At 34.7% G+C, this 25,149-nt stretch overlaps 1 pseudogene; it reads left to right on the top strand.

The window, feature by feature from the left end:
• Positions 1-5,538: 5,538 nt before the first annotated feature.
• LOC115990112 lies at positions 5,539-13,966 on the top strand (annotated as a pseudogene).
• The last annotated feature ends 11,183 nt before the right edge of the window (positions 13,967-25,149 follow it).

Below are 25,149 nucleotides of genomic sequence, written 5' to 3' on the forward strand. Positions count from 1 at the left end.
AATAGTAACATCATATAACTTGCCTTTGCACGGGCTACTTGCCCTAAATTCCTTTGGATACCTTAGCTTCCTTTTTCCTTTATCATACTTTTCAATGATAAGATCTTGAACTATTTGCCCTAATTGTTCATGCTTGGTATGGATACTCTCAAGATGACATAACCTTTCAAGGATAGGAGCAATCATCCTTACAATAATTTCCGCCACTTGCTTCAAAATATCTTGGTCACTTGATGCCATTTGGTCAATAGAAGTAAGCTTGGTTCTTATGAGGCGACTATCAGAAGTTCGAAATCAAGAGGGTTGTGTAAGACCCTTTTTAGGAGCAATGATGGGTCTCCTACAAGAGACTTATCATTATAAGAAACATTTCATGAAGATCACCAAATATAAATTTTACATTCAATTCCCACTTAACCATGCCCCTAGAATGAGACCACAAAGTTTAAACAAGACCACGAAGATAAGACCAAAAGGATGAAACTTGAAGACACAATGAAAAATCTTGACAAGACATAGGCCTAATGCCCATAGACAAGCTCGAATGGACCTAGGGCCCAAAACAAAAGGACAAGATAAAGTAATAACCCTAGACAACATGACATGGTCTTAAAGCCCCATGGAAAGCTCAAAGCCTAGACAAAATCAAAGATGGTCCTAGGACCTAAGACAAGACAAAGATGGGCCTAAGGCCCAAGACAAGACAAAAAAGGGTTTAATGCCCCTAGACAAAACAAGGTTGGGCCTAAGCCCAAGACAAGACAATGGACACAATGAAGGAAAGATTCAAAACATCAAACAAAAATGGGCTACTAGAATGGGCCAACCTTTGAAAAAATTTATTACTAGAGAAAAACTCAAAGGATTTTTTTTTTTTTTGAAAATTTTTGTTTTGAAAGAAACTCTTTCTTGAAAACTCAATTTCATTTTCTTTTTAGAAAAAAAATTATTTACAAAAAAATCACTTTTTTTGAAAAACCTTTTTATGAATTTATATATAAAAAAAAAATTCACTAAAATCTCACATTTTTTTTTTGAAAATATTTTTATTTTGAAAGAAACTCTTTCTTGAAAAAAAATATATATTTACAAAGAAACTCACTCTTTTTTTTCTTTTTCTTTTTTTTTTTTAACTTTTTGGAATTTATTTTATATATATATATATATATATAAATTAAAAAAAAAAAAAAACCTCATTGAAAACTCACAATTTTTTTGAAAATTTATTTGAATTTTTTTTTTTTTTTTGAAAACTTCACACTATGTTTCTTGAAAAAAAAAATTTATTTAGACAAAAAAAGAATTTGAAGACTTTACTCTTTTTTAAAAAAAAGAAAAAGAAAAAAAGAGAGATTGACCTATCTTATTAGCCCAACAAACAATTCAAACAAAGCACACACATGCACACACACAATTGGGTAACTCTACATGATTGGGTTTTAAGCTCATCTACGTGTAGGTAAGCTCCTTAAAGCTAAAGGGACAGATCAGTAAGTCAATCACATCTAGGTGGGTCATGATTCCAACCTTGGGCCTAAATGGACTGTAATGGAATGGTGGCAAGCCGTTAACATACTCAAAGCCCATCATAGGCAATGACATAGATTATGAGTTGGTGGGACAAACTTTGAAAAGTCTTGACTCGAATGGAGCCTCCACTTTCCCACTCATCACCAACCAAGGATACATGGGTACAAAGTGCATGTGTGTGAAAAAAAAAAAAATAAAACAAAATAAAACAAGATTGGGCTCAACTAATAAAATATTTATTTAATTATGGCCTAACAACACGTCAAAGTTAAACTTCATCTCTATCCCCATTGGAGTCGCCACTGTGGGCGTAAGGGAGTACGCCTCGGCCTTTGGAGTGGACCATGGCAGAGGGTGAAAAATGGAGTCGACACCTAAATTAGGTCTAGGAACCATATTGGGCCTTTTGAGCCAATCACTTACATGCATAGGTCAGCATACCAGATTATGGGTTCGGAGTTTGGGTATGGCTTGGGAAGGTGTTAGACACCTAAGACCACTCGGCTTGAGGGTCGACTTCCATTATGTGTTGCTAGGCCATATTTAGATAAAGAAGTTATTAAAAGAGCCCTAATCCTTAACCTAAACATACATCATGCACTTGAATAAAATAAAACACACAACATGTTAAAGATCACAATATAAAAGGAAACAGATAAAACACAATCAAATAAATATATTAAAATAGGAAAAGATAACAAATAAACAAACAAAAAAGGGAAAATATCACAAATAAACCAAACATGGCAAAAAGACTCAAACAAACATGAAAAATAAATAAACACAACATATTAACCTAAATAGAGTAAACAGAATCAAAGAACATGTGAAAAATGATTAAACAAATAAGAACAAGATTTTTGCCCTAATCTGGGTTCGGGGTGTGTACGCATGCTCAACTATGCGTACACATGATTGAACCATGCGCATGCATACTTGATGTTGTGTACGCATCCTTCAGTACAAACTCGGAAAATCACATTTTTATAAATTTAATCAAAAAGTGATATAGCATGTGAGATCAAATAAGTATGTTAGAGACCTTAAACACTAAACTAACATAAAGCAAATAAAACAAACATCCATATAAACAAATAAACATGAAACAAAATAAAATAAATAGTAAACTATATTAAATAAATAAACATGTTAAACTTTACATAAAACAAAATAATAAAACAAGAACAACAAAAATATATTATAATCAGCCCAAAATCATATCAACACATATCAAAAGAATTAAAATCAACAAACAAATCAAATAAAACAATTAGAGAAACTACATTAAGAAACTTATGTTAATCCTATTAAACAAAGAAAGAGTTCATGGGAAGAACACTCACCTGGCTTAAGATTATGAGTTTGAGATTGTTTAACTAACCCCTCATTGCCTACAACACAAATGTTAGATTGATAGAACAAGATAATTAAAGAACAAATAGTTTTTAGGAATTACAACTCAAGAACAAAGTTTAATTGAAAAAGATTTTGAGAAATCAAATTAGAACATTAGTTTCTGCCTTAGAACTACCTAAAGAGAGGTCTTGAATCTGTTAAAAAAAAAGGTCCTTAGGTGTTGTGAGGGAGTTTTAGAAAACAGAACTAAGATTTTAGAGAAGATGGAGGCCAAAAAATAACTCTCTCTAGCCAGAGTTTTGATTAGAGATATAAGACGAGTATTTATAAGTTAAAATTAGGGGTTTTGGGGCCTTTATGGTCTTTGGACGTTCCTAATGGTCTAGGGGCTAGCCCACATCAAAGAATGATTTTGGGCCCTTAAAAATGAAGTTTTAAAACCCAGAAAATTGGCTTGCGTACACATGGTCAGGGCATGCATACACATGCATGATTCATGCATACACATGATGTCTACTCTAATGGCCCAATTTCAAATGGCCATAACTAACTCAATATAAATCAAAATTAGGCAAAATTGGAGTTCAAATTAAAGACCAGGATGTCCACTTTCTAATGAAATAAATCTCACTCAAAACCTCTTTTTGGATAAAATGGTATGGTCAAAACAGTGAGCAAAGGTCATTTTTCAGTATCGATTTCAAAGTGATTTGAGCACTTTTGAGTTGTGATTATTTCCAAACTATTGTGAACTTTTTAATTACCTTTGGTTGACATATGTCAAGTTCATCATTAGAGTCAGGGACCAAAATTATTAACAGTGTACAAAATGAGATGTCTACACTAGATGGTGAGAAATGACAAAAAAAGAGGTTAGACAAGGCATGGAACTATTAATAGAACAGAGGATTACGAGAAACGAAGCGACGCTACTATTTGAGTCACCCAATTACAAATCGCCACGTGTCACCTAACCTCTATAAAAGACACTTTTACCTCTATAGATTGCATGAACCCCTAGGCAAAATAATTAATGACCCTGAGATATTTTGACACACTTTGTAGCCTGTCAGTTACCTTGACGAACAACAGAGTAGGGGTTAGCTAATACGGGTATTTTTCCCTTAGAAAGTTATTTGGACTCTTTGACCCGTTGGGATAAGATACCTCACCTAAGGCCCATCAGGACAAATGCCCATTCAATGGGACCCATTAGTTACAGACCCGTTGGGATGAATATCCCATTCGATCTCCTTAAAGACTCGACGGTTCGGGACTTTGTCTTCCTTGAACCCTACAGATGGCTTGTGTGTGTGCTTAATGGATGCCCCACTTGCATACCGACAAGTGCTCCACTTGCATACTGACGGATGAGTCACCGCATACCAACGGTCAAATATAACTGGATCCCACAAACTTTTACGTGTTCCCTACTCATACATCTTTATGTGGAAAAAACTTGCTTAGAAACCTCTCTCCACATTCATATCTTCCCTATATGGGAATAAAAGCCCTAAGATCTCAAGGCCATAACTCTGAATCTTCTCTACAAGGAAAAATCTTACATTCAATGGATTTTGGTCAGCTCTACATCACTATATAAGCACTAGGTCTCTTCTTCCTTAATGTACATGAAATTTCCTAGCTCTCACACTTTTAAGTTCTTTAAAATTCTTCTATTACTAACTTAACTTTCGAAGGGTTTTTGGCCGACATCCCGTCGGTACTCTCTATTGTTTCTTTGTTCTTTGTTCTCTTAGAACGAATATCGTGAAGTAGATGTTAAATGTTGAAATTCTATGGTATCTATGAAAATAAAAATTTCCAACATTTCTAAGATACCTTGTCAAGACAAAGTGACAAACCTTCTAGGAAACCCTTTCATGAACTTGCACAAACCCAAACATATGGTTTTACTCTAAAAAAAAAAATGAAAAAAAAAAAAAAAAAAAAAAAAAAACAATGCAGTTTCCAAAATGTTCTGGATAGCGATAACTTTGACCAACTAAAGTCGTCCATGTCAATTTTTTCAAACATGCTTACAAAGTTCAGAACTATTGTTAAAGTCATCTATGTTATCATAATATTGTTATTTGTTTAGTTTTTAGCATGCATACAACAACTTGTCTGTTCGGGTAAGATTTAGTTCAGAAGCTCATTTACTTATTTTTGATGGCCCCCCCATTTGCCCCGGCATTTTGAAGTTGTTCAAGCTTTAATATAACTTGTCTGTTCTTTGTATGTCTCTACTATATGATATAGGTCCTCAATCGATGTGAATTTGTTAAACATAACAAGGATACACAGAAAGTAGTACTTCCAATAATAATTGAAACCAATTTACTAGTGTATTAACTAAAAAGCTTTTAATTAGTAAACGCTACAATTTTTGATAAAATGGTTAACATCTAAATTATCTTAATCTTTAAACGAACCAAAAGGTCCAAAACCAAATGTTTGGCTTTCAAATACAGTTTTTTTTTTTATTAGCATGGGAGTTAACAAGGTCATAATAAGATAGGCGTTAAATCAACAACATTGACCCAACGATGTTTGGACCCTAAGAAGTTTGAAAATTTGTGTCTTAGGAATTTTGTGGGGTGTTCTGAAATCATATTGGAACCTTATTTGATCAGACCATATTGATTGCTTATGTCTAATACCTTCCTTCCTTTTGCAAAATTTCAAGGTTTCATTAGCATTGACTGTGGTGCTGATGAAGATTACATTGACAAGGGAACTGGAATTCCTTACAAGTCAGATAAAGAATTGACAGATACTGGAATAGTTAATACCATATCCCCTGATTTATCCGGAAATCTTCCACAGTATCTAAAGAACTTGAGAAGTTTTCCTCATGGAAAAAGGAATTGTTACACCCTGAGACCAGAGCAAGGCAAAAACAATAATTATATGATCAGGGCAAGATTCTTTTATGGGAATTACGACGGCAAAAACCATACCCCTGTATTTGACCTACATATTGGGGTTAATTTCTGGATAACAGTGAAGACAGAAGATGAATTTTGTCATGTCATTCACGTTCCCTTGACAGATTACATAGATGTGTCTAGTAAACACTAACTATGGGATACCCTACATCTCAGCATTGGAACTACGGCGTTTGGACAATTCCATTTATCATACAGCAGGAGGAGCATTCACAAACATAAAGCGATATGACATTGGCAGTGAAAGTAACTTAGGAGTCAGGTGAATCGGTTATACCATCATGCGCTAAAAATAAAATTTTTAAACCAAGTCATGGATCTCATATTTGCATCATGTTTATTTTTCTTCTTTTCTACAATGGAATTGATGTCTATCACTTGATATTCATCTTCAATGGCATGGCTAGAACTTTTTCCTTTATGATAACTCTGACATCACTCATGATTATCATCTTTACTGTTGTATGTTCTAAAACATAATATGTTAAGAAAAAGTTATTAATTTTTTCCATGCCAACAGTATTTTTAAGTTTCCAGCTACCTTCTTCATGTGGATCAATTATAAAAGCTATTGAATGCATACTAGTGTAAATTGTGTAATAGTATGTCAGGTTGTTCCAGTATCACTTTATTTCCAATACAATCTGAATATTTTTTTCTCCTAATTAGGTATCCAGATGATGTCTATGATCGCTACTGGAAACCTTATCAAGAAAAAGAATGGGTTCCAGTCGCCACAAACTCAACCATTTATTCCCAGAGCAATGATGATAATTATAACATACCAAATGTAGTGTTAAGTACTGCTGCCAAAACAAAGAATGCTAGCATTCCCTTGAATTTAAACTGGACTTCTCCAGATTCTCTTTTAAAATGTTATGTTTACTTTCACTTTTCTGAGATTGAAAAGCTAGAAGCTGGACAGCAGAGGGAATTGACAATTAATTTGAACGGAGAGCGCTATCTGGCAGAGTCTATTAAACTTGAGTATCTAAATGTACGGATCATACCTCCAAATGATCCACCAATTAGTGGACAGAAGCTTCACTTTTCAATACATGCAGCTGAGGGATCTAAGTTTCCTCCAATCATCGATGCCATTGAGATGTTTTTGTTTAAAGAACTTCCAAATAAAACAACTGCCGTAGATGAAGGTATTCTTTCTCTTTTCTATTTTCCTTAAACAATATGCTCAGTTGCTGCTAACTTAAATAATTGAGATACTTCAATTGATGATTAAAAAAAGACTTCTAGATAGGTAATGGTCCTTTCAATAGTTGAAGAAGAGGGAATCTTTTCTAAATGAAGCATGCTCGATTTAACTTGTCAGTGGCATATGTGATGATAGTTCCTAAACTTAGAAATGACATAGACCTGTGTTCAAAGAAATAATGGTTTGCCAGATGAGCTTTTGTTTGTTGTCATTATAGAAAATGAACAATTTTATCTTAGTAGATTAGATTAAGTTGACAAATTCTTGTTATGAAACTAATATCAGAGCCACCACACTTTTACACAATGTCCATAGTTTCTAATCTATAAATGAAACCTGTTTTACTCCCATATGGTCATACAAGTTCATTGATTAACTGCAAAAGAAATCTAAATGATGGTTCACAAATTTGATGAAATGACATGGTATCATGAGTTGCATTATTACTGTCCACCATAAAATTTGCAACCGTTGGTAATTCTCTTTGAAAGTCATCCATGCTACATTCAGGCAAGTCACCATCATAACAAAGACATATTTGTTCTGGCTGCTGCAAATTTTGGATCTAACTGTCACTTTTCATATTTCAAATATTTTGTATTTCAAGTTCATTCTCTTCTCTCTCCCAGTTTGTGTTTGAATGTTTGTCTATTAATTCTTGTTCCTCTAAAAACAATAGTTGAAGCTATCATGAAAATCAAGATGCTCTATAGAGTGACTAGAAACTGGCAAGGCGATCCATGTGTTCCCAGTGAATACTCATGGGATGGTCTGAACTGCAGTTACAACGACTCTCCAAGTATCATCTCTCTGTAAGTGTGCTTCCAAAACATACAAACTTGTGTTGAGGCTTGCTGGGAAATTTCAATCAATATATCAGCTATTGGGAAAAAGTCCTCCTTAACTTGGAGGCATCATATATGATATAACATAGCTCTCATATTAATCGATATGAAAATAGGATTCATAATTTAAGGAAATGGAACAATGGAACAGACGCCTTCATATGCAAGATGTAGAAAAAGTTCTGTCATACGTTTGGATAATAAGCTAAATTATTTCATTTTGATGGAATGTTCAAACACATAGCACCTCCCATGGTCTGTTGGTGCTAAATAATAATTGCATGTGAATAATTTTGTTTGAATTTTAAATTATCTTTTAAAAAATGTTTTCCTTCTTTCATAATGACAAGCAGGAACTTGAGCTCAAGCAATTTGACTGGGGAAATTACAACTTCATTCTCCAATCTCATGGCAGTGCAGTCCTTGTGAGTCTTCATTTGAATTCTGGTTGATACGTAGCATTCAGTTACTATACAATAGTGATAGCTAGACACCCACAGGTCCAGCAACATTGTCTATTCAATAGTTGTTATGCAAGCCCTGTTATTGAATATCAGGATTTCAAGTATAAAACTATTGTTTAGCCAAACATTTAAGGATATATTATACTCAAAAGTCAAAATCATTCTAACTCCTGTTTCAGGGATTTGTCATACAATAACTTAACTGGGACGCTGCCAGATTTTTTGGCACAAATGCCGAATTTGAACACCCTGTAAGTTATTAATCTTCAATCTTGGTACTGCAAACATAAATTTCGGGGGAGGAAAAATGAGGTGATCTGCCTAACACCATCTTTGCAGTGATTTGAGTGGGAACAAGCTCACAGGTGTAGTTCCTGAGGCTCTTCTGAAAAAGTCTATGGATCGGAAATTGAACTTGAGGTTATTTAATCTTCTTCCTCCACTTTTTCGTTTTGCTTAATATTTTTAAATTCATTTTGCCAATTTTTTCTTGTTTTCTCTATCTTTTCCCATTATATAAAGCTGCTTCGTGTAAATGCAAAATACTAAACAATGCATATGTTTACTTGTACACTGATATATAAAAATCTTTTTTTTTTTTAATTAATATCTCCAATGTTAACTTGTATTGACTAATGATAGCATCATCCATGCTTAATAATTTACTTACTATGGCAAATTACCTTGATGCATTTCATGCCAGTGTCGACAAAAATCCAGATCTTTGTTTGTCAATTCCATGCAAGAGAGAGAAGAAAAAGGAGTTTGTTAAGCCAGTTGTTGCATCATCTATAGCAGCTGTCCTGGTCCTACTGTTCATCTTTTGTGCTCTGGCTATGTATAGAAGGAAAATACAAGGAGGTAGTTCTCTTTTTATTGCTATCTCAATTCGTTGAGGTGATGTCTTTTCAAGAGATGTATCATGCAATCCTTGCTAGCCCAATTTTTCTAGTGATAACACTGTAATGATCACCATGACCACACCCTCTTCAGTGCCTATGTCAAGGGGCTATGGTTAAAGGAAATAATGCAGAAACTCAAGCACACGAGACACTCACAGCACAAACTGTTTTATTTCTAGGAAAACCAATCTCATAAGTACATGTCAACATGAAAATCTCGAAATAACCAACCTTGTAAGTATAACGTTAACATGAAAATTGTTCTTCTTTATTTTGACCGGCCTTACGTATTAATATAGGATATTATGAGATTATTACTCCTATCCTACCTCAAGATAGCATACTTAGTCAAATTCTTCTTCTGTGATATACCCAACTAAAAGATAGAGATAAACCATATCACCTAGAGATGGAAGTCAGTGATAGATATGAGGAAGAGCAAGTGTTCTCATGCTATTGACAACTTCATTCACACTTGAACTTGTTGGACTCAAGCATGAATCCACCAAGTTGACTTTATTGGCAGCTCATGCATAATTTTGACCTTCTCTTTTATTGTCTCTAAGAGTCTAACGAAGTAGGTATTGGTGTCGACAAGGTATCTACCTCCCCATTCTTAGCTCTTTGTGACAATGCATCAGCTACCCTATTATCTTTGCCCGACCTATATTTGATGGTGAAATCACGAAATCAAATCCCACCAGCTTGATGCTATTTTTCTTGAGTTATGGTTGTTATCTTTTACTCCCATAAGTTTTTGAGGCTGCGTTGGTTTGTCCACACAATAAACTTTCTCCTCAATAAGTAAGGCTACCATTTTTGGATTGCAAGAATTAGAGCCAACGTTTCCTTTTCATCAAGTATATTAAAATAAAATTTTACTTTGTAAGGCATGGCTGAAAGATGCAATATGCCTCTAGTGTTGCACCTCCAAATTTTGAGCTTGAAGCGTCACATTCAACAATGAATGGTTAATTTAAATCCAGAAGGGCTAATATTGGGGCTTGAGTCATAGCCTTCTTAAGTACTGCTAAGGATTCTTTGGCCTTGGTGCTTTAGTCAAAGCTCCCTTTTTTCAGCATTTGAGTTAGCAGTGCTGCAATTCTCCCATGGATCATGAGAGTATGTTTTGTGATGATATTTCTTCTTGGTACATCACCTGTAAGCAGAAATTGGCAGATTGCTTCAGCAGTTAAAGTATGGCATTTTTCCTTCAAACCCATTTTGTGTAAATATGGGCTTTTATTGGGGATGCTTGTTCTATGAAATATGAAAGAAATAATATTAGTTGTGAGCCTTGAAAATAAATATGGGCTTGAGCTCGATTCATGATGTAAGAGAAGCATGGGTCATGAGCCCAATATGTGATGTAGAGAAGATGTGGGTCGTGAACCCATCCTGTGAAATGGAGAGGTTATGGGCCATGAGCCCAATCCAAAAATACATGAATTCTTAAAAGAAAGCCTTATTTATGTAGTTATATAAAATTTGGGCCTTTGGGATTTGGAGAGATTTATTCCCAAACCCATTATTTCTTTCTTGTGTAAGATAATGGTGACATGACGGGATTGCCAATAAAAGTTGGTCAAGCTTAGCCAGTTGGTTTGCTCAGTAGTGGGCATTACATGTGAAGGTCACCCTTTTCAGACGCTATTCTTTATCCTCAATTTTCAGACACTATTCTTACATGTGAAGGTCACCCTTAACAGGATAATTAACTATATCATAAACCAACCAAGTTCTTTAAAGTATGGTTAATGTACATAAGTCTTTCCCTTAGAACTCCTTCAAACTCCTATATATACTATACAGATTATACCAATAGTTTCCTAACTTTGCCTTAAAATTAGTAACCATTTTCTCCATGGAGTTCTACTATTTTACAGAACTGAGAAACTTATAACTCTCTGTACACTACAACCAAGTCATTTCAATCCCTGCTATTTTGTAGAAGAAAACTTGGGGGAATCCCTTCATACATCTTTAGTCCATGCAGAGTAGGGAACTCATTGGAAAATTCAAAACATAGACAAGCATGCGATTCGTGACTTCCTCTAGCTTTACCACAATCTCTGTGGAGAAACCTGAACTGAAGATGGCTTAGTTGTTGCTGCAGATGGATTTGGAGACACAACTGTTTAAGAGTTTATTTGTATTCCCTTCCTAGGATAAGTGGACTCCAGATTTAATCCAAGCAGGAATACCATGTGAGACGAAATAGCTAGATTTGAGAAGACAAACATGAGATATTTATAACATAAGCTCTGCATCACCCACGCAACCCTTAAATTTTTTTAATAGATTTGTTTATATTACAAGTGTGAAAATCTTTCTTACTGTAGATACAATTACAAAATCCAACATCAAATCAAAAGATCGACAGTATAGTTACTCTGAGGTTGTGAGCATAACTAATCACTTCAAAACCATTATTGGAGGAGGAGGATTTGGAAAAGTGTACCTTGGCAAATTGAAAGATGAAACTCAAGTTGCTGTTAAGTTGCTCTCTACTTCATCAAATCAAGGCTATAAAGAATTTCAAGCAGAGGTTAGATAAAACATTGAGGCCTGTCTCTCCAATTACTTGAACATTTTATTTTAAATTGAAATTATGATTACAAAAGGTTTGTTGCTAAAAAAGACTTCCATCCAACTAAATTGTAAAACTGGTTTGAAATATAGGTACAACTCTTAATGATTGTTCATCATAGAAACTTGGTTTCTCTTGTTGAATACTGTGATGAGGATTACAAAAAGGCACTCATATATGAGTACATGGTTAATGGAAATCTGCACCAGCATCTGTCAGGTATTTAGTATTTACCATTACCATATGTTTTCAAAGGCTGTCCATCCTATAACTCACTACAACCTACATATATCAAATCAAATGCATGAGCAAGGCTTGGATGGAGTTCAATAACTGCACTTCTTAATCTTCAATTAAGATCAGCACACTTTACAAGGCACAACGCATACTAAATGCATGTCAAATCATATCCAGCAGGCTCTCCTATTTTGCCTGCCCTTAACATGAAAACGATCATCACCTATGAAACTCTAACTAGGTCTTGTCCCATAGTGTAGCACCTATCATACTATCTAAACATATTATAATTTGGAGAGAAAACATTAATGGAAAGGTTAAAATGCATGACAATAATTAGTCCAGCCAATCTTTTCATGATACGCATATGGAAACATATGTCCAACTGAAACAACAAAACAGGGGAAGGGTGTAGTTCTAACTAGCCAAAATAAGCTTTATATAACGCTTGTTTCCATTTCATATAATTAAGATTAGGAATGTACATGTTTGATTGAAATCTTACCTATATATATATATATATATATATCTATATATATCTGCAAAACCATCCAATTTTTTGATAATAAAAAAATAAAAAATAAAAAAAAACACACACACACACACACACACACAATACAAACAACCGAAGGAGATAAAAATTAGTATGTTTTGGGTGCAGTGACAAACAAAAATGTCTTAACTTGGAATGAGAGACTTCATATTGCAGTGGATGCAGCACAAGGTTTGCAAACAAATCAATCACATGATTATTGAATATAAATGCCTTTGAATTTCTTTTATTTTGTCTAAGACTATTATAAGTTAATATGGTTTATTGGCTGAGTCACAGGGGTGGAGTATCTTCATAATGGTTGCAAGCCGCCTATAATCCATAGAGATTTGAAAACTTCCAACATTTTATTGAACAAACATATGCAAGCCAAAATAGCTGATTTTGGGCTGTCTAGACTGTTTGCAACTGAAAGTGACTCTCATGTGTCAACTCGCCCAGCTGGCACATTAGGATATCTTGATCCTAAGTAAGTGTTTAGACCTATGGTTGATGTACTTTTTTTATTTATTGTTTTATGCTAGAGTTGGATTGTGTTAAGTATCTTATACATATGTTCTAATGGGATTTGCAAATTGCAACTCACTAAAAGCTATTACATGAGATTTAAGTAAACAATCATGTAGTTACACTAGCTGCAACTAAATATATGAAAGTAATAACCTGTAAAATTAATCAAGCAATTGATCTAATTACCTTCTGTTTTACATGTAGGTATCAAGCATCTGGAAACTTCAGTAAGAAAAGTGATGTCTATAGCTTCGGTATTGTTTTGTTTGAATTAATCACTGGTCAGCCTGCAATAATCAGAGGACCTGAGAGAAACACTCATATACTTGACTGGGTTTATCCTAATGTTGAAAGTGGGGATATTCAAAATGTTGTCGATCCCAGGTTACAAGGAGAATTTCACACCAATTCTGCTTGGAAAGCTGTGGAGATTGGCATGTCATGCATACCACCAATTGCAGTCCAAAGGCCAGACATGAGTCAAATATTGGTAGAACTGAAAGAATGTTTAGCTCTGGAGATGGCTCATGCAAAAAGTCAAAGGGTGGCAACCGAGGGCAATAAGACACCTTCTAGCATTCCATTGGTAACAACATACTTAGAGCTTGAATCAGATATTGCTGCCCTTGTTAGGTAGTTATTAAGCAGTAGATTTGTGGTCAAGAGTTCCTTCCATGCGATATGAGAAATTTCTAAAATTACATTAGTAGTTCAAGAATTTCATATCTTCTTGTTTAATGTTTGTATCTCTTTCAGTTAAGTACGAGTAATGTATTGCAGTAATTATATAGCTTTTGAAGGGCATATGGATACAATGAGGCATAATTTTTATTGTGAATGAATTATTATCATCACATGGAAACATAATTATTCACAGATTATGAGTATTATCAAATATCAATGATGGAGATTCTTGTGGGTTTCAGTTAGCTCAGCTGGTAAAGTCTCTGATAGTTAAATAAGAGATCTGAGATTCAATCCCAAAAAAAGTATCAAGGATGGAATTGCTGGGAAGATAACATCTCAGGCCCTCTACAAGACTCCAACTAAGGTTTATTTTTTGGGCAAATTAGAACCTACCCTCCAGTGGTTTGACCAAAATTTAAATTATCTAGTTGTGGTTTAAAATTTAACACTTTACCCACCTGAGGTTAATTCAGTTAGAGTTCCATAACCTGCCTCTGTTAACACTAGGGTTAAATATATAATTTTGCTCTACTTTTATATCTCTCTCCACCCAAAACATAAAATACATGTAAAAACAAGACAACAAGATAAAAAAGGGAGGGTTTTTGACATCTACGCAAAAGTAGCTCGCTCCGTGAGGGGAACTTCTTTACTACCCTCATCCATGCGAACAACTTGAGCAAAACTCTTTGACATCTGCTTGATGAAATCACCGGATAAAGCAACAACATTTATGTGCTCATTGTCTCCAACTACTCCGACAGCCATCAGGCCAGCTTGTTGTCTGGCCTTCCTTTCCTGCATGGCTTTCTGCCGCTCTTCATAGTAATCAAAATCATCCAGAATGGACATATCAGTTCCATAATTCTTAAAAATATTCGACATCTCAATTAAAATTAAAAATAAAATTAAAATTAAAACAGAATTGCAAAAACAGAAGTCGTAAGTAACTAACTTTGAAAAGAAGAAATGCTTAAGTTCAATTTTTCACAACTTTACAATGTCTATTAACATTATTGCATTTAGAACACTATAACGAACCTCAGTCTAAAATAAGATTGAGGTCATGTGACAAGTGGGAAAGAAACAACAAAACAAAATTTAATATGGGAAATCATCTGCAATCTAAGGCTTTGAAAGGGTTCCAATGGACAAGACAATAACAATCAGAATGCATATTTAGCTTTGTGAAAGGAGAGAGAGAGAGAGAGAGAGAGAGAGAGGGGGGGGGGGGTAATATGAGATTTGTGGAGTTGAATTGGGTTTTATTTTCTGGTATATGTTCTTGTTCAACATTTATGTGAGTTAAAGAGAGAACAAAATCACATTTTTATTTCTAAGTGCTCAGATTTATTGTTGGTTTTTTTATTTGATTGGTCACTTTTTTGTAATTGTTGTTAGGAGTTTTGAATATAGGTCCCAAATATTAATTTTTACAAAACCCTCCCTCTTTTATCTTTTTTTTTTTTGGTCTTGTTTTTGTATTTACTTTATGTTTTGGGAGAATAGAGACATAAAAAAGTAGCAAGATTACACATTTATCCATTTTTTAACAAAGGTGGCTTACGAAACTTTAACTGAGCTAACTTCAGATAAGTAAAGTGTCAAATTTTAAATGACAAGTAGGCAACTTAAATTTCAGACAAATTATATATGGGTAATTTGTAATTTTCCCTACAACAACGGAAACAAAAATTCTATAATGGCGCAATAATTAATATCACAATTTAACTTCCAAATTATAATTGAACAAAAAGCAGCAAAAACACTAAACATACTACAAATCCATACCAAGTATATGCATCGTATGGAAAACCAAAAATTTAAATTGGTACATAATATGAAAAAAAAAAAAAAAAAATCCTAACCACATTACAATGCTACATCAATAAAAATGAATACATAAAATCTAAAATAAATATTAAAGACGAATATAATATTTTGGAAGTTAACAAACCTCACAGAAAGGGAATCAAAAATATTGTGAGAGAAATTATGGGAGTTTGATTTTTAAGACCAAAGGAAATGGGGATCTACATTGGACAAATGTGGAGATAAATAATCATATTACTCAATATTCATTGAATTTGACTTTTGTAATTCTACAAATATATGCCTTGATAAAAAAAATAAAAAATAAAAAACTTTTTTCAAGTTATGAAAGAACAAACCAAATAGAAGACAAGAAAGGGAATATATATATATATATATATATATATCTACAACTAGGTATTAACAAAAATAAGAACAAGTTATATTGAATTCTAGTATAACATGACTTAAAAATTAAGGATATGAATACAAGAAACTTATCATAATATTGTGGGGGTGAAAGCTCTCCAATAATATAAAGAGTAGAGAAAGAAACTGAGCGTGGAGAATAAATTTTATTAAATAAAAAAAAAAAAATTGAGAGAGAGATGTGAGGGGGAAAGATAATTTTTTTTTTTTTTTGAGAAGATAAAAATTGAAATTCAGATTTTGAACGTCGGTATTCACTTCTGGACAAAAAATAAAATAAAATTTTGGAATTTGGATGTTGCAGATCCAAATTCATTATATATATATATATATAAATTGCAACTTCAAAAATTAATTTATTTGCCTATTAACATTAATATGCAAGTTGCCCTATAAAGCCACATTTGGTCAGTGATATTGACCTTCGGCATACTTGCTTGTGACAGTGGGTTTTAGATTTAAGCATGTGTGCACCAGGTACACTAATATTGTTGGTCAACTTCCCAAATGAGGAAGAAATATGTTGTGCTCCCTAATGGCGGTTCTAGGAATTTTTTTCCAGAGGTAATCATTAAGAAGCTTAAATTATAAGAAATCTAATCAAATAAAATTTTAAATATAATGTTATTACAACAAAAAAAATAAATAAATAAACATGAATATATGAAGTTTTATAATTTCCTTCTACTAACAAAATGAAAAAGGCAAAAAATGACTAATGAAGGATAAAGTGAGAATTGAGAATACTGAGATAAAAGTAATAAAGTGAGAGAGAAAGTCAAAAATGGTGATAGAGAAGAGAAAAAGGGAGAGGATAACAAATTATACCAGCTGTAACTACAAACCAAGCCACTAAGAAAAGCAAAATTATTGTGACCAGAAAGCAAAAGAGAGCAGAGCTGCCAACACTACCAAGGAGAATTCACGGCCCTAGTATCTCTCCTTTTTTTTCATATAAGGAAAATGAAATTATAAATTATTTTTATGAAATGAGTTGAACAAGTTGCAAAGCTTCTTTACAAAAAAAAAAAAAAAAAGGTTGCAAAGCTGAATAATTAGGGGTTTTTATTTTTTGTTTTTTAATGGGGATTTTGTTGAATATTTTGTTCATTTGTTGTTGTTTGGCCTATCATGTTCTTGATTAAGCTATATATTTTTGTGGTCATTTAGGCTAATTTTTATTGTTATTATTTAGATTTTTTTTTTTTAAAGGGTAAGGATTATGTTTGGGGGCTAAAATTATTTTTATTTTTGTTGAATCCAAAATTTTGAGATTATCAAGTTAGGATGTTCAATAAATTATTGTGATATGATAGGCCAAAAATGTATTGATCCATTTGGCAAATTAATTAATTAATTACCCAAGTGAATTAATTAAGTCAATTTAACATGCAATAGTATGGTAGCACAAATAAATCACCAACTAAACTAAATGCAGTGGAAAATAAATTTGGCATGGGTGATTTGTTTACGAATGGGGAAAACCACCAAGGTAAAACCCAACCGGGTGAATTTAAGGTTACCAGCCTTGAGAATCCACTATTATGAATCTCAATACCTAATATAAACCTACAGTTAAACCCTGACCCCAATACCCAATTGGACTTGTGATGTAGCGGAAATCTCTCTATTTAATGCACGAATCCTAGTACGTGACTAACTAATAATACACGGATCCCAGTACGTAAATAACTCCACCGCAGCCCTTTGATTGTTGTAGTTGATTTGCAATAGCTTCACATAAAAACACCAATAAAATCTTCAATGTTGGTGCAAGGGACTTTGCTTGGTTACAAAATCCAAAGGCATACAAGAAACGCAGCAAAACTCTTTCTTCTGTAGGAGGAGGCTAGGGTTTCAAAAAGAAAATATTATGAAACTCTCAAGGGTTAGGTTTTTCTTTTTTCACCTCCTTTAAATAAGAGCTTAATGGGCTCTCCTATTCCAAATAGGTTTACACAAACCTTGGGCTTTCCTAGTCTAATAAGGATTATACAAACTCACAAACTTTGGGTTTTCCTAGTCCTATAAGGATTATACAAACCCATAAACAAATAGCCTTTTAGAATAAAAGCGTTGTTGGTTGTAGTCTGAATCCTGTAAGCTCGATAGATCGAGATATGTGTCAAGCTTTAATGAATCTCGACAGATTGAACTTCTGTCAAGAAGGTATCGAGACCTACAGATTGCACTTTTCTTGAGCAGTTCTTGAGTAATCTTCATATCTTCAATTTAACCACTTGTAATGATCATCTTGAATTTGCTTAGATTTATCCAAATACAAGTAAAGTACGTTTTGTCAAATGAATGCCAATTACATAAACATATGTCCTTAACATGGTAGACATAACAAATTAGTTTAGAAATAATTGTTTATATAATTTTTCTTTGCAAGTATACTATTATTTTTTGGCAAGTTAGGGGGGGTTATATGAGCACACTCACTTGTACGTTGCATTGCCACTACTGCTCCCACTCAGCCAAAACAGTGTAGTTGGAGCTCCCAACAGTTCTTCCTTCAAATTTCTTATAAAGTTACAGAGCAAACAATAGATTTGTCCATGGATTTAGATATATAAAAGATTTTTCCAAAGCTACACGCCATCTCCCGTTGACGATGTCTAGACGATTTTCTATTTTAGCTAAATAGTGTTTTTTATATAAAAAATAATAATATTTAGAGTACGGGATATTGTGATTTGGTGTTTTACTCTCTATTCTCACTTTTGAGAAAATCCAACCAACCCGTCGATTTGCCAAAATTGATTAGATTCAACCCATCCCACTTGGGCGAGTTAGTTTTTAGAGGTTGGTGGGCTAGGTTGGATTGGATTGTTAAATTTTTTTATTTTTTTATTTTATTTTTAGTGAGTCAGGTTGGGTGCGGGTCAACAAATTAACAAATTCACCCAACCCTGTCAAATAATCAATTATCCCAAAAGCTTAAGGTATTGAGTTTGATCTTTGTCTCCTCCACTCTATCTCTCATTTAAATTCCTATGTGTTGGACCTCACTTTGTAAAGAATGGAAAGAATTGGATGATTGTAGCTAGTTTCGAGGTTAGCTAGGCCTCCTAAGAACAGGAAAAGAATTGAAGGAAAGAATAAAAACACAGAGAGAGTATTGAGTCATAAACTGTTTGCTTGAATTCTTTATACAAGTTGTTGCTATTCTTATACCACTCTCTCAACTCTGCCCTCTGTAACTAATTAAGTAACTACTCACAGCTATGACCAACTGTCACTAACCAACTTTACTAACTCCTATCAATGTAACTAACTCCAACAGAATCCTATTGCAGCAACTATCACACTATGGCAACAACTATTAGAGTACATAAGGTAATTATAGAAAGTACATGTACAATGATCATAGTAATCCTAACAATACTCCCCCCTTAAAAGACTTTTCCCAAAAGGTTAGGGAACTTCTGCTGCATAACATACAAACTCTCCCAAGTGGCATCATCAGGGCCTTCACCTTGCCATTGAACCAGAACTTGAGTGATAGTCCTGCTGCAAAGCTGATGAGTCATTTCCTTGAGAACAGTTGCTAGTTCTGAAATGACAACCCCTTCCAAATCAATAGGTGGTAGGGTTGGAATAGAGACCACATGCTGCCCAAGCTTAGCTTTTAGGTAGGACACATGGAAAGTGGGATGTATCTTAGAATTTGGAGGCAAATCCAACCTATAAAACACCTCACCTACCTTCTACAGGATCTAGAATGGTCCATAGTATTTAGGATATAGATTCTTCACTTGGTGGTGCTTGAGGGACTTCTGCTTGTAGGCTTGAAGTCGAAGGAACACCCAATCTCCCACTACAAAACTCCTCTCAGTCCTATGCCTGTCTGAATACATCTTCATCCTTTCTTGTGCTACTACCAGGTTCTGCCTTAACAAAGAAGTCAGTTGCTGTCTAGATTCAGATGAGCATCCACACCTTCAACCTTTGTTGTTCTAGGAATGTAGTCCATAAGCCTAGGATGGGGATATCCATACAATGCTTCAAATGGAGTTAGCTTGAGTGAGGTATGGAAATTAGTATTAAACCAGAATTTAGCAAGGGGCAACCACTCAACCCAAATAGCTAGTTTTTTAGCTGCAAAAGCTCTCAAATAATGCTCAAGACTCTGGTTCACCACCTCAATTTGGCCATCTGTTTGAGGGTGATAGCCTGAGAACATGGCTAACTAAATGCCTTGAAGCTTCACCAGCTTTTGCTAAAAATGAGAAGTAAAAATAAGGTCCCTGTCACTAACCATTGAAGTAGGCGTTCCATGCAACTTGATCACATGTTGCATATAAAGAGTTGCTACTTTAGAGGCAGTGTATGGATGAGAGAAGGCTACAAAATGAACAAACTTTGTAAGCCTGTCCACCACCACCATAACCACCTCCTTCATTTAAGATTTTGGAAAACCCTAAACAAAATCCATGCTCACAGCCACCCAAGGTTTCTCTGGTATAGGCAAGGGTTGTTGTAGACCTGTTGGATTGTAGGTTTCATGCTTGAGCCTTTGATAAGTATCATACTCCATAACATACTTCCTAACATCTGCCTTTAACCTAGGCTAGTAGAAGTCCCTTTGAACCCTATGCAAAGTCTTAAGGAAACCAGAATGACCCCCTAATGGCCCATCATGAACCTAATACAAAATGGCTGTCTCCAATGAATCACAATTCCCCAAATACATTTGTCGTTATATAACAGCAATCCATTCTGCATATTAAAGCCTTTACGACCTTCTGTCCCTGCCTGAAAAGCATCCAAGATACTCATAATGGAATGATCATTAACATAGCTAGCTTTAAGTTAAGCCAACCAATTAGGGGTAGGAAAGGAAAGCATGCAAAAAATACCCTTCTGAGAAGAAGCTACACCACCATTAACCTGTCTTGACAAAGCATTAGCCACCACATTTTCCTTACCTTTCTTAAATTCCACAATAAAAGCATACCTTAACAACTTGGTAATCCACTTTTGTTGAGCTGGAAACCAAATTTCTGCTCTAGGATATACTTAAGGCTTTGCTGGTCTATCTTCACCAGAAAAGGCTTTCCAACTAGATGTGACCTCCATTTATGCATAGCAGTCACTAAGGCCAACAATTCCCTCACATAAGCTGATAAGGCCAAACTCCTACCCTTGAGAGCTTGGTTGTGGAAAGCTATAGGTCTCCCTTCCTGCATTAGTACAGCTCCTAACCCAACCCTTGAAGCATCACACTCAACCACAAACACCTTATCAAAGTCTGGAAGAGCCAAAACAGGTGGATTGGACATAGCTGACTTGAGATTTTGGAAAGTCAAATTAGCTTCCTCAATCCAAGTAAAAGAATCCTTCCATAGAAGAGCAGTTAATGGGGATGCAATTTGCCTATACCCTTTCACAAATTTCCTATAATACTTTGTGAGACCTAAGAATCCCCTTAAACCTTAACATCCTTTGGAGTAGGTCACTATTGTATTGCCATAGTTTTCTTAGGTCTGTTCTTACACCCTCACCAGAAATCAGATGACCTAAATACTTAACTTCATCACAAGCAAAAACACACTTGGACTTCTTAGCAAATAATTGTTTCTTGGCTAACACCTCCAACACAGCTCTAAGATGAGAGACATGATCAACCAAGAATTTGCTATAAACCAGAATATCATCAAAGAATACTAGAACAAACCTTCTAAGGAAAGGTTTGAAAACTTGATTCATTAGGGACTGAAATGTTGAAGGTGCATTAATAAGGCTAAATGGCATTACCAGAAATTCATAATGTCTCTCATGAGTTCTAAAAGCTAGTTTAGGAATGTCCTCCTCATTCATCCTAATTTGGTGATATCCAGACCTCAAGTCAAGCTTAGAAAACATGCAAGCACCATTCAACTCATCAAGTAATTCATCAATAACAAGTATAGGGAATTTATCCTTGACAATATTCAAGTTAAATGCCTTATAATCAATGCACATACGCCATGACCCATCTGCCTCCCTCATCAACAGAACAGGGGAGGCAAAGGACTACAACTGTTCCTTATAAATCCAGCAGCAAATAATTCCTTAACTATCTCTTCTATCTCATTTTTTTTTGGTAAAAAGGGTACTTGTATGGCCTTTGGCAAATTGGTTGAGCTCCTTCCTTAAGAGTAATGTAATGTTCATGCCCCCTAGAAGGAGGAAGCCCTACTGGAGTGTCAAAAATCTAAGCAAATTCTTGAAGTAAATCTGCCACTTCTGCAGGTATGGCAGCCTGCCCTTTACTTCAGGAGGGAGTTGAGATGTGAACCAAAAGGCCTTTCTTGATTGGAGCCTTAAAGAATTGATCCCCATCAAGAAGGTGTGAACCAAATTGCTTCATTCCCTACAGCAGAACTTTGTGTCCCTTATGACAGAATTCCATAGTGAAAAACTGAAAATTTCATTGAATATCACCAAGTGTGGTAAGCCACTGAGTTCCCAATACAACATCACAACCCCCAAGTGGCAGAACATGAAATTGAATGGAAAATTCCTCCCCCTAAATGCATACTGGTACCTGATCACAAAACCCTTGAGTCTTCACCACCACACCATTAGCTATCTTAACTTCCAAGGTTTGAGATTGGTTAACCATCAAATGCAAGCTAAAAACCAATGCTGCATCAATAAAATTATGTGTGCTTTGTGTCTCCAACAAAACTACCAAACTAACGTCATTAATTCTACCCTTAATCTTCATAGTACCAGGTGTGGAAGTACCAATTAAAGCATATAAAGTTATCTCTATCTCTTTAGAATTAGTACTAGTATTTTGCCTTCATTGATTGAACTTCCAACTTCTTCCTCTCACTCAATGGTCTTAACCCTAAACTGTGAATCAGGCACAAACTCAATACCTTCAAGAAGGAATAATTTGGTACTTTTACACTTATGACCAAGGCCCCATTTTTCATCACAGCTATAACACAGACCCTTTTTCTTCCTTTCTTCCATTTAGGCAAGGGAAATTCTTTTAATTCGAATTCTTGACTTAGCTTCTACAAAGGTATTGACTTTAGGAAAACCCAAGATAGATGGCTTACCTATTTCTTGTTGAATCTTAGAGCTCCTTTTGCAACTTATCAAGTACTTCTCTTGAATTTTAGCCAATCCAAAAGCTGCATTCAATGACTATGGAGTCAACATCCTCACTGGCAAGTGTATCTCATCCTTCAAGCCACTTAGGAAACAACTCAACTTATGCATTGGAGACAGGCCCTTGATTCTATTTGACAAAGTCTCAAAATCTGCCTTGTAAACTGCTACTATTAAAGCCTACCTCAACTTAGTAAGGGCCTCCATAGGATCATTATAGGGTGTTGAACCAAACCTCACATGTAAGGCCTGTACCATACTCTCCCAATCAGAGAACACACTAGCCTCTTCTATATCTTGAAACCAAACCAGAGCTTCTTGCTCCATGTGGAAAGAGGCCACCATGAGTCTCTCAGCAATTGGAGTTTGGTACTACCCAAAGTATGGTTAGCCTTGTACACCCAACTAGTAGGATCCTCACCTGAAAAGCATGGGAAATCAAGCTTGATAGGTTTTACAAGGGACATTGTAGAAGAACTTAGAATTGGGGATGATGGTTCTCGTGATGTTTGTGGCCTTGTTTCATCAGAACCCAACTTCTGAAGGATTGCAATAAGATGTTGATTCATCTCATTCATAGTTCTAGTATGAATCTCTTGAATCTTTTGGATTTCTTGAATGTTCTTGTTGTGATGGTCTAAAGTAGCTTGTAGGGAGGCAATGGCTTCATTAGTTGCAACTATGGCAACAGTGGATCGTGTCTCAGCCATTAAGTCGCAAAACCACTGCTTTGATACCAATTGTAAAGAACAGAAAGAATTGGATGATTGGAGCTAGTTTCGAAGTTAGCTAGGCCTCCTAAGAATGGGAAAAGAATTGAAGGAAAGAATAGAAACACAAAGAGAGTATTGAGTCATAAACTGTTTGCTTGAATTCTTTGTACAAGTTGTTGCTATTCTTATACCACTCTCTCAACTCTACCATCTGTAACTAACTAACTACTCACAGCTATGACCAACTGTCACTAACCAACTTAACTAACTCCTATCAATGTAACTAACTCCAACAAAATCCTATTGCAGCAACTATCACCTATGGTGGCAACTAATAGAGTATACAAGGTAATTATAGAAAGTACATGTACAATGATCACAGTAATCCTAACACACTTATTAAAAGATAATTTCGGTCCACGTGAGGAATTTAAATGGGAGGTAGAGTGGAGGAGACAAGGATCAAACTCAATACCTTAAGCTTTTGGGACAATCCGTTATTTGACAGGGTTGGGTGAATTTGTGAATTTGTTGATTCACACCCAACCCGACTCGTCAAAAAAATAATAATAATAATAAATTAAAAAAAATAACAATCCAATCCAACCCAACCCACCAACTCCTAAAAACTAACCTGCCCCGGTGGGTTAAGTTGAATCTGATCAATTTTGGCAAATCAACGGGTTGGTTGGATTTTCTCAAAAGTGAGAATAGAGAATATCCCAAAGTTTAAACTTTTGGGATAATTGAAAATTTAACAAACCCAACTCGATCCACTTATATTTAATATATATTTAAAAAATATATCATATAATTTTATAATTTACTCATTTATTTATCAACTAAAATGGGATAGCTAAAACTATAGAATAATAAAACTAGTTCACTTTTATTTTGTTTTTCAACTAAGTTGATTTGAACTTTGAAGCACTAGTTCATATTTATTTTGTTTCTTAACTTACTTGATTTGAACTTTGAAGCACTAATAAAATAATTTGTGACTTTGTGTTGGTTTGGTGCTATGTTCAAGTTTATTAGGTTATGAATTTACTCTTATTTATGTTGGTGCTATTCTAATACTCAATTAAAAATAAAATAAAAATAAAAACAATCCACCCATGAGTCCAAACCGGTCTAGGTGGGTTGGATAGATTGGTTTGGACCCTTGCATATGATAGGTTGGATTGGGTTAGATTTTTTTCAACTGATCATGGTGGGTCTAATTGAAAAAATCCTTCACCCTG

The sequence above is a fragment of the Quercus lobata genome, chromosome 5, assembly GCF_001633185.2.
Source record: "Quercus lobata isolate SW786 chromosome 5, ValleyOak3.0 Primary Assembly, whole genome shotgun sequence".
In the NCBI taxonomy this organism is placed as follows: domain Eukaryota; kingdom Viridiplantae; phylum Streptophyta; class Magnoliopsida; order Fagales; family Fagaceae; genus Quercus; species Quercus lobata.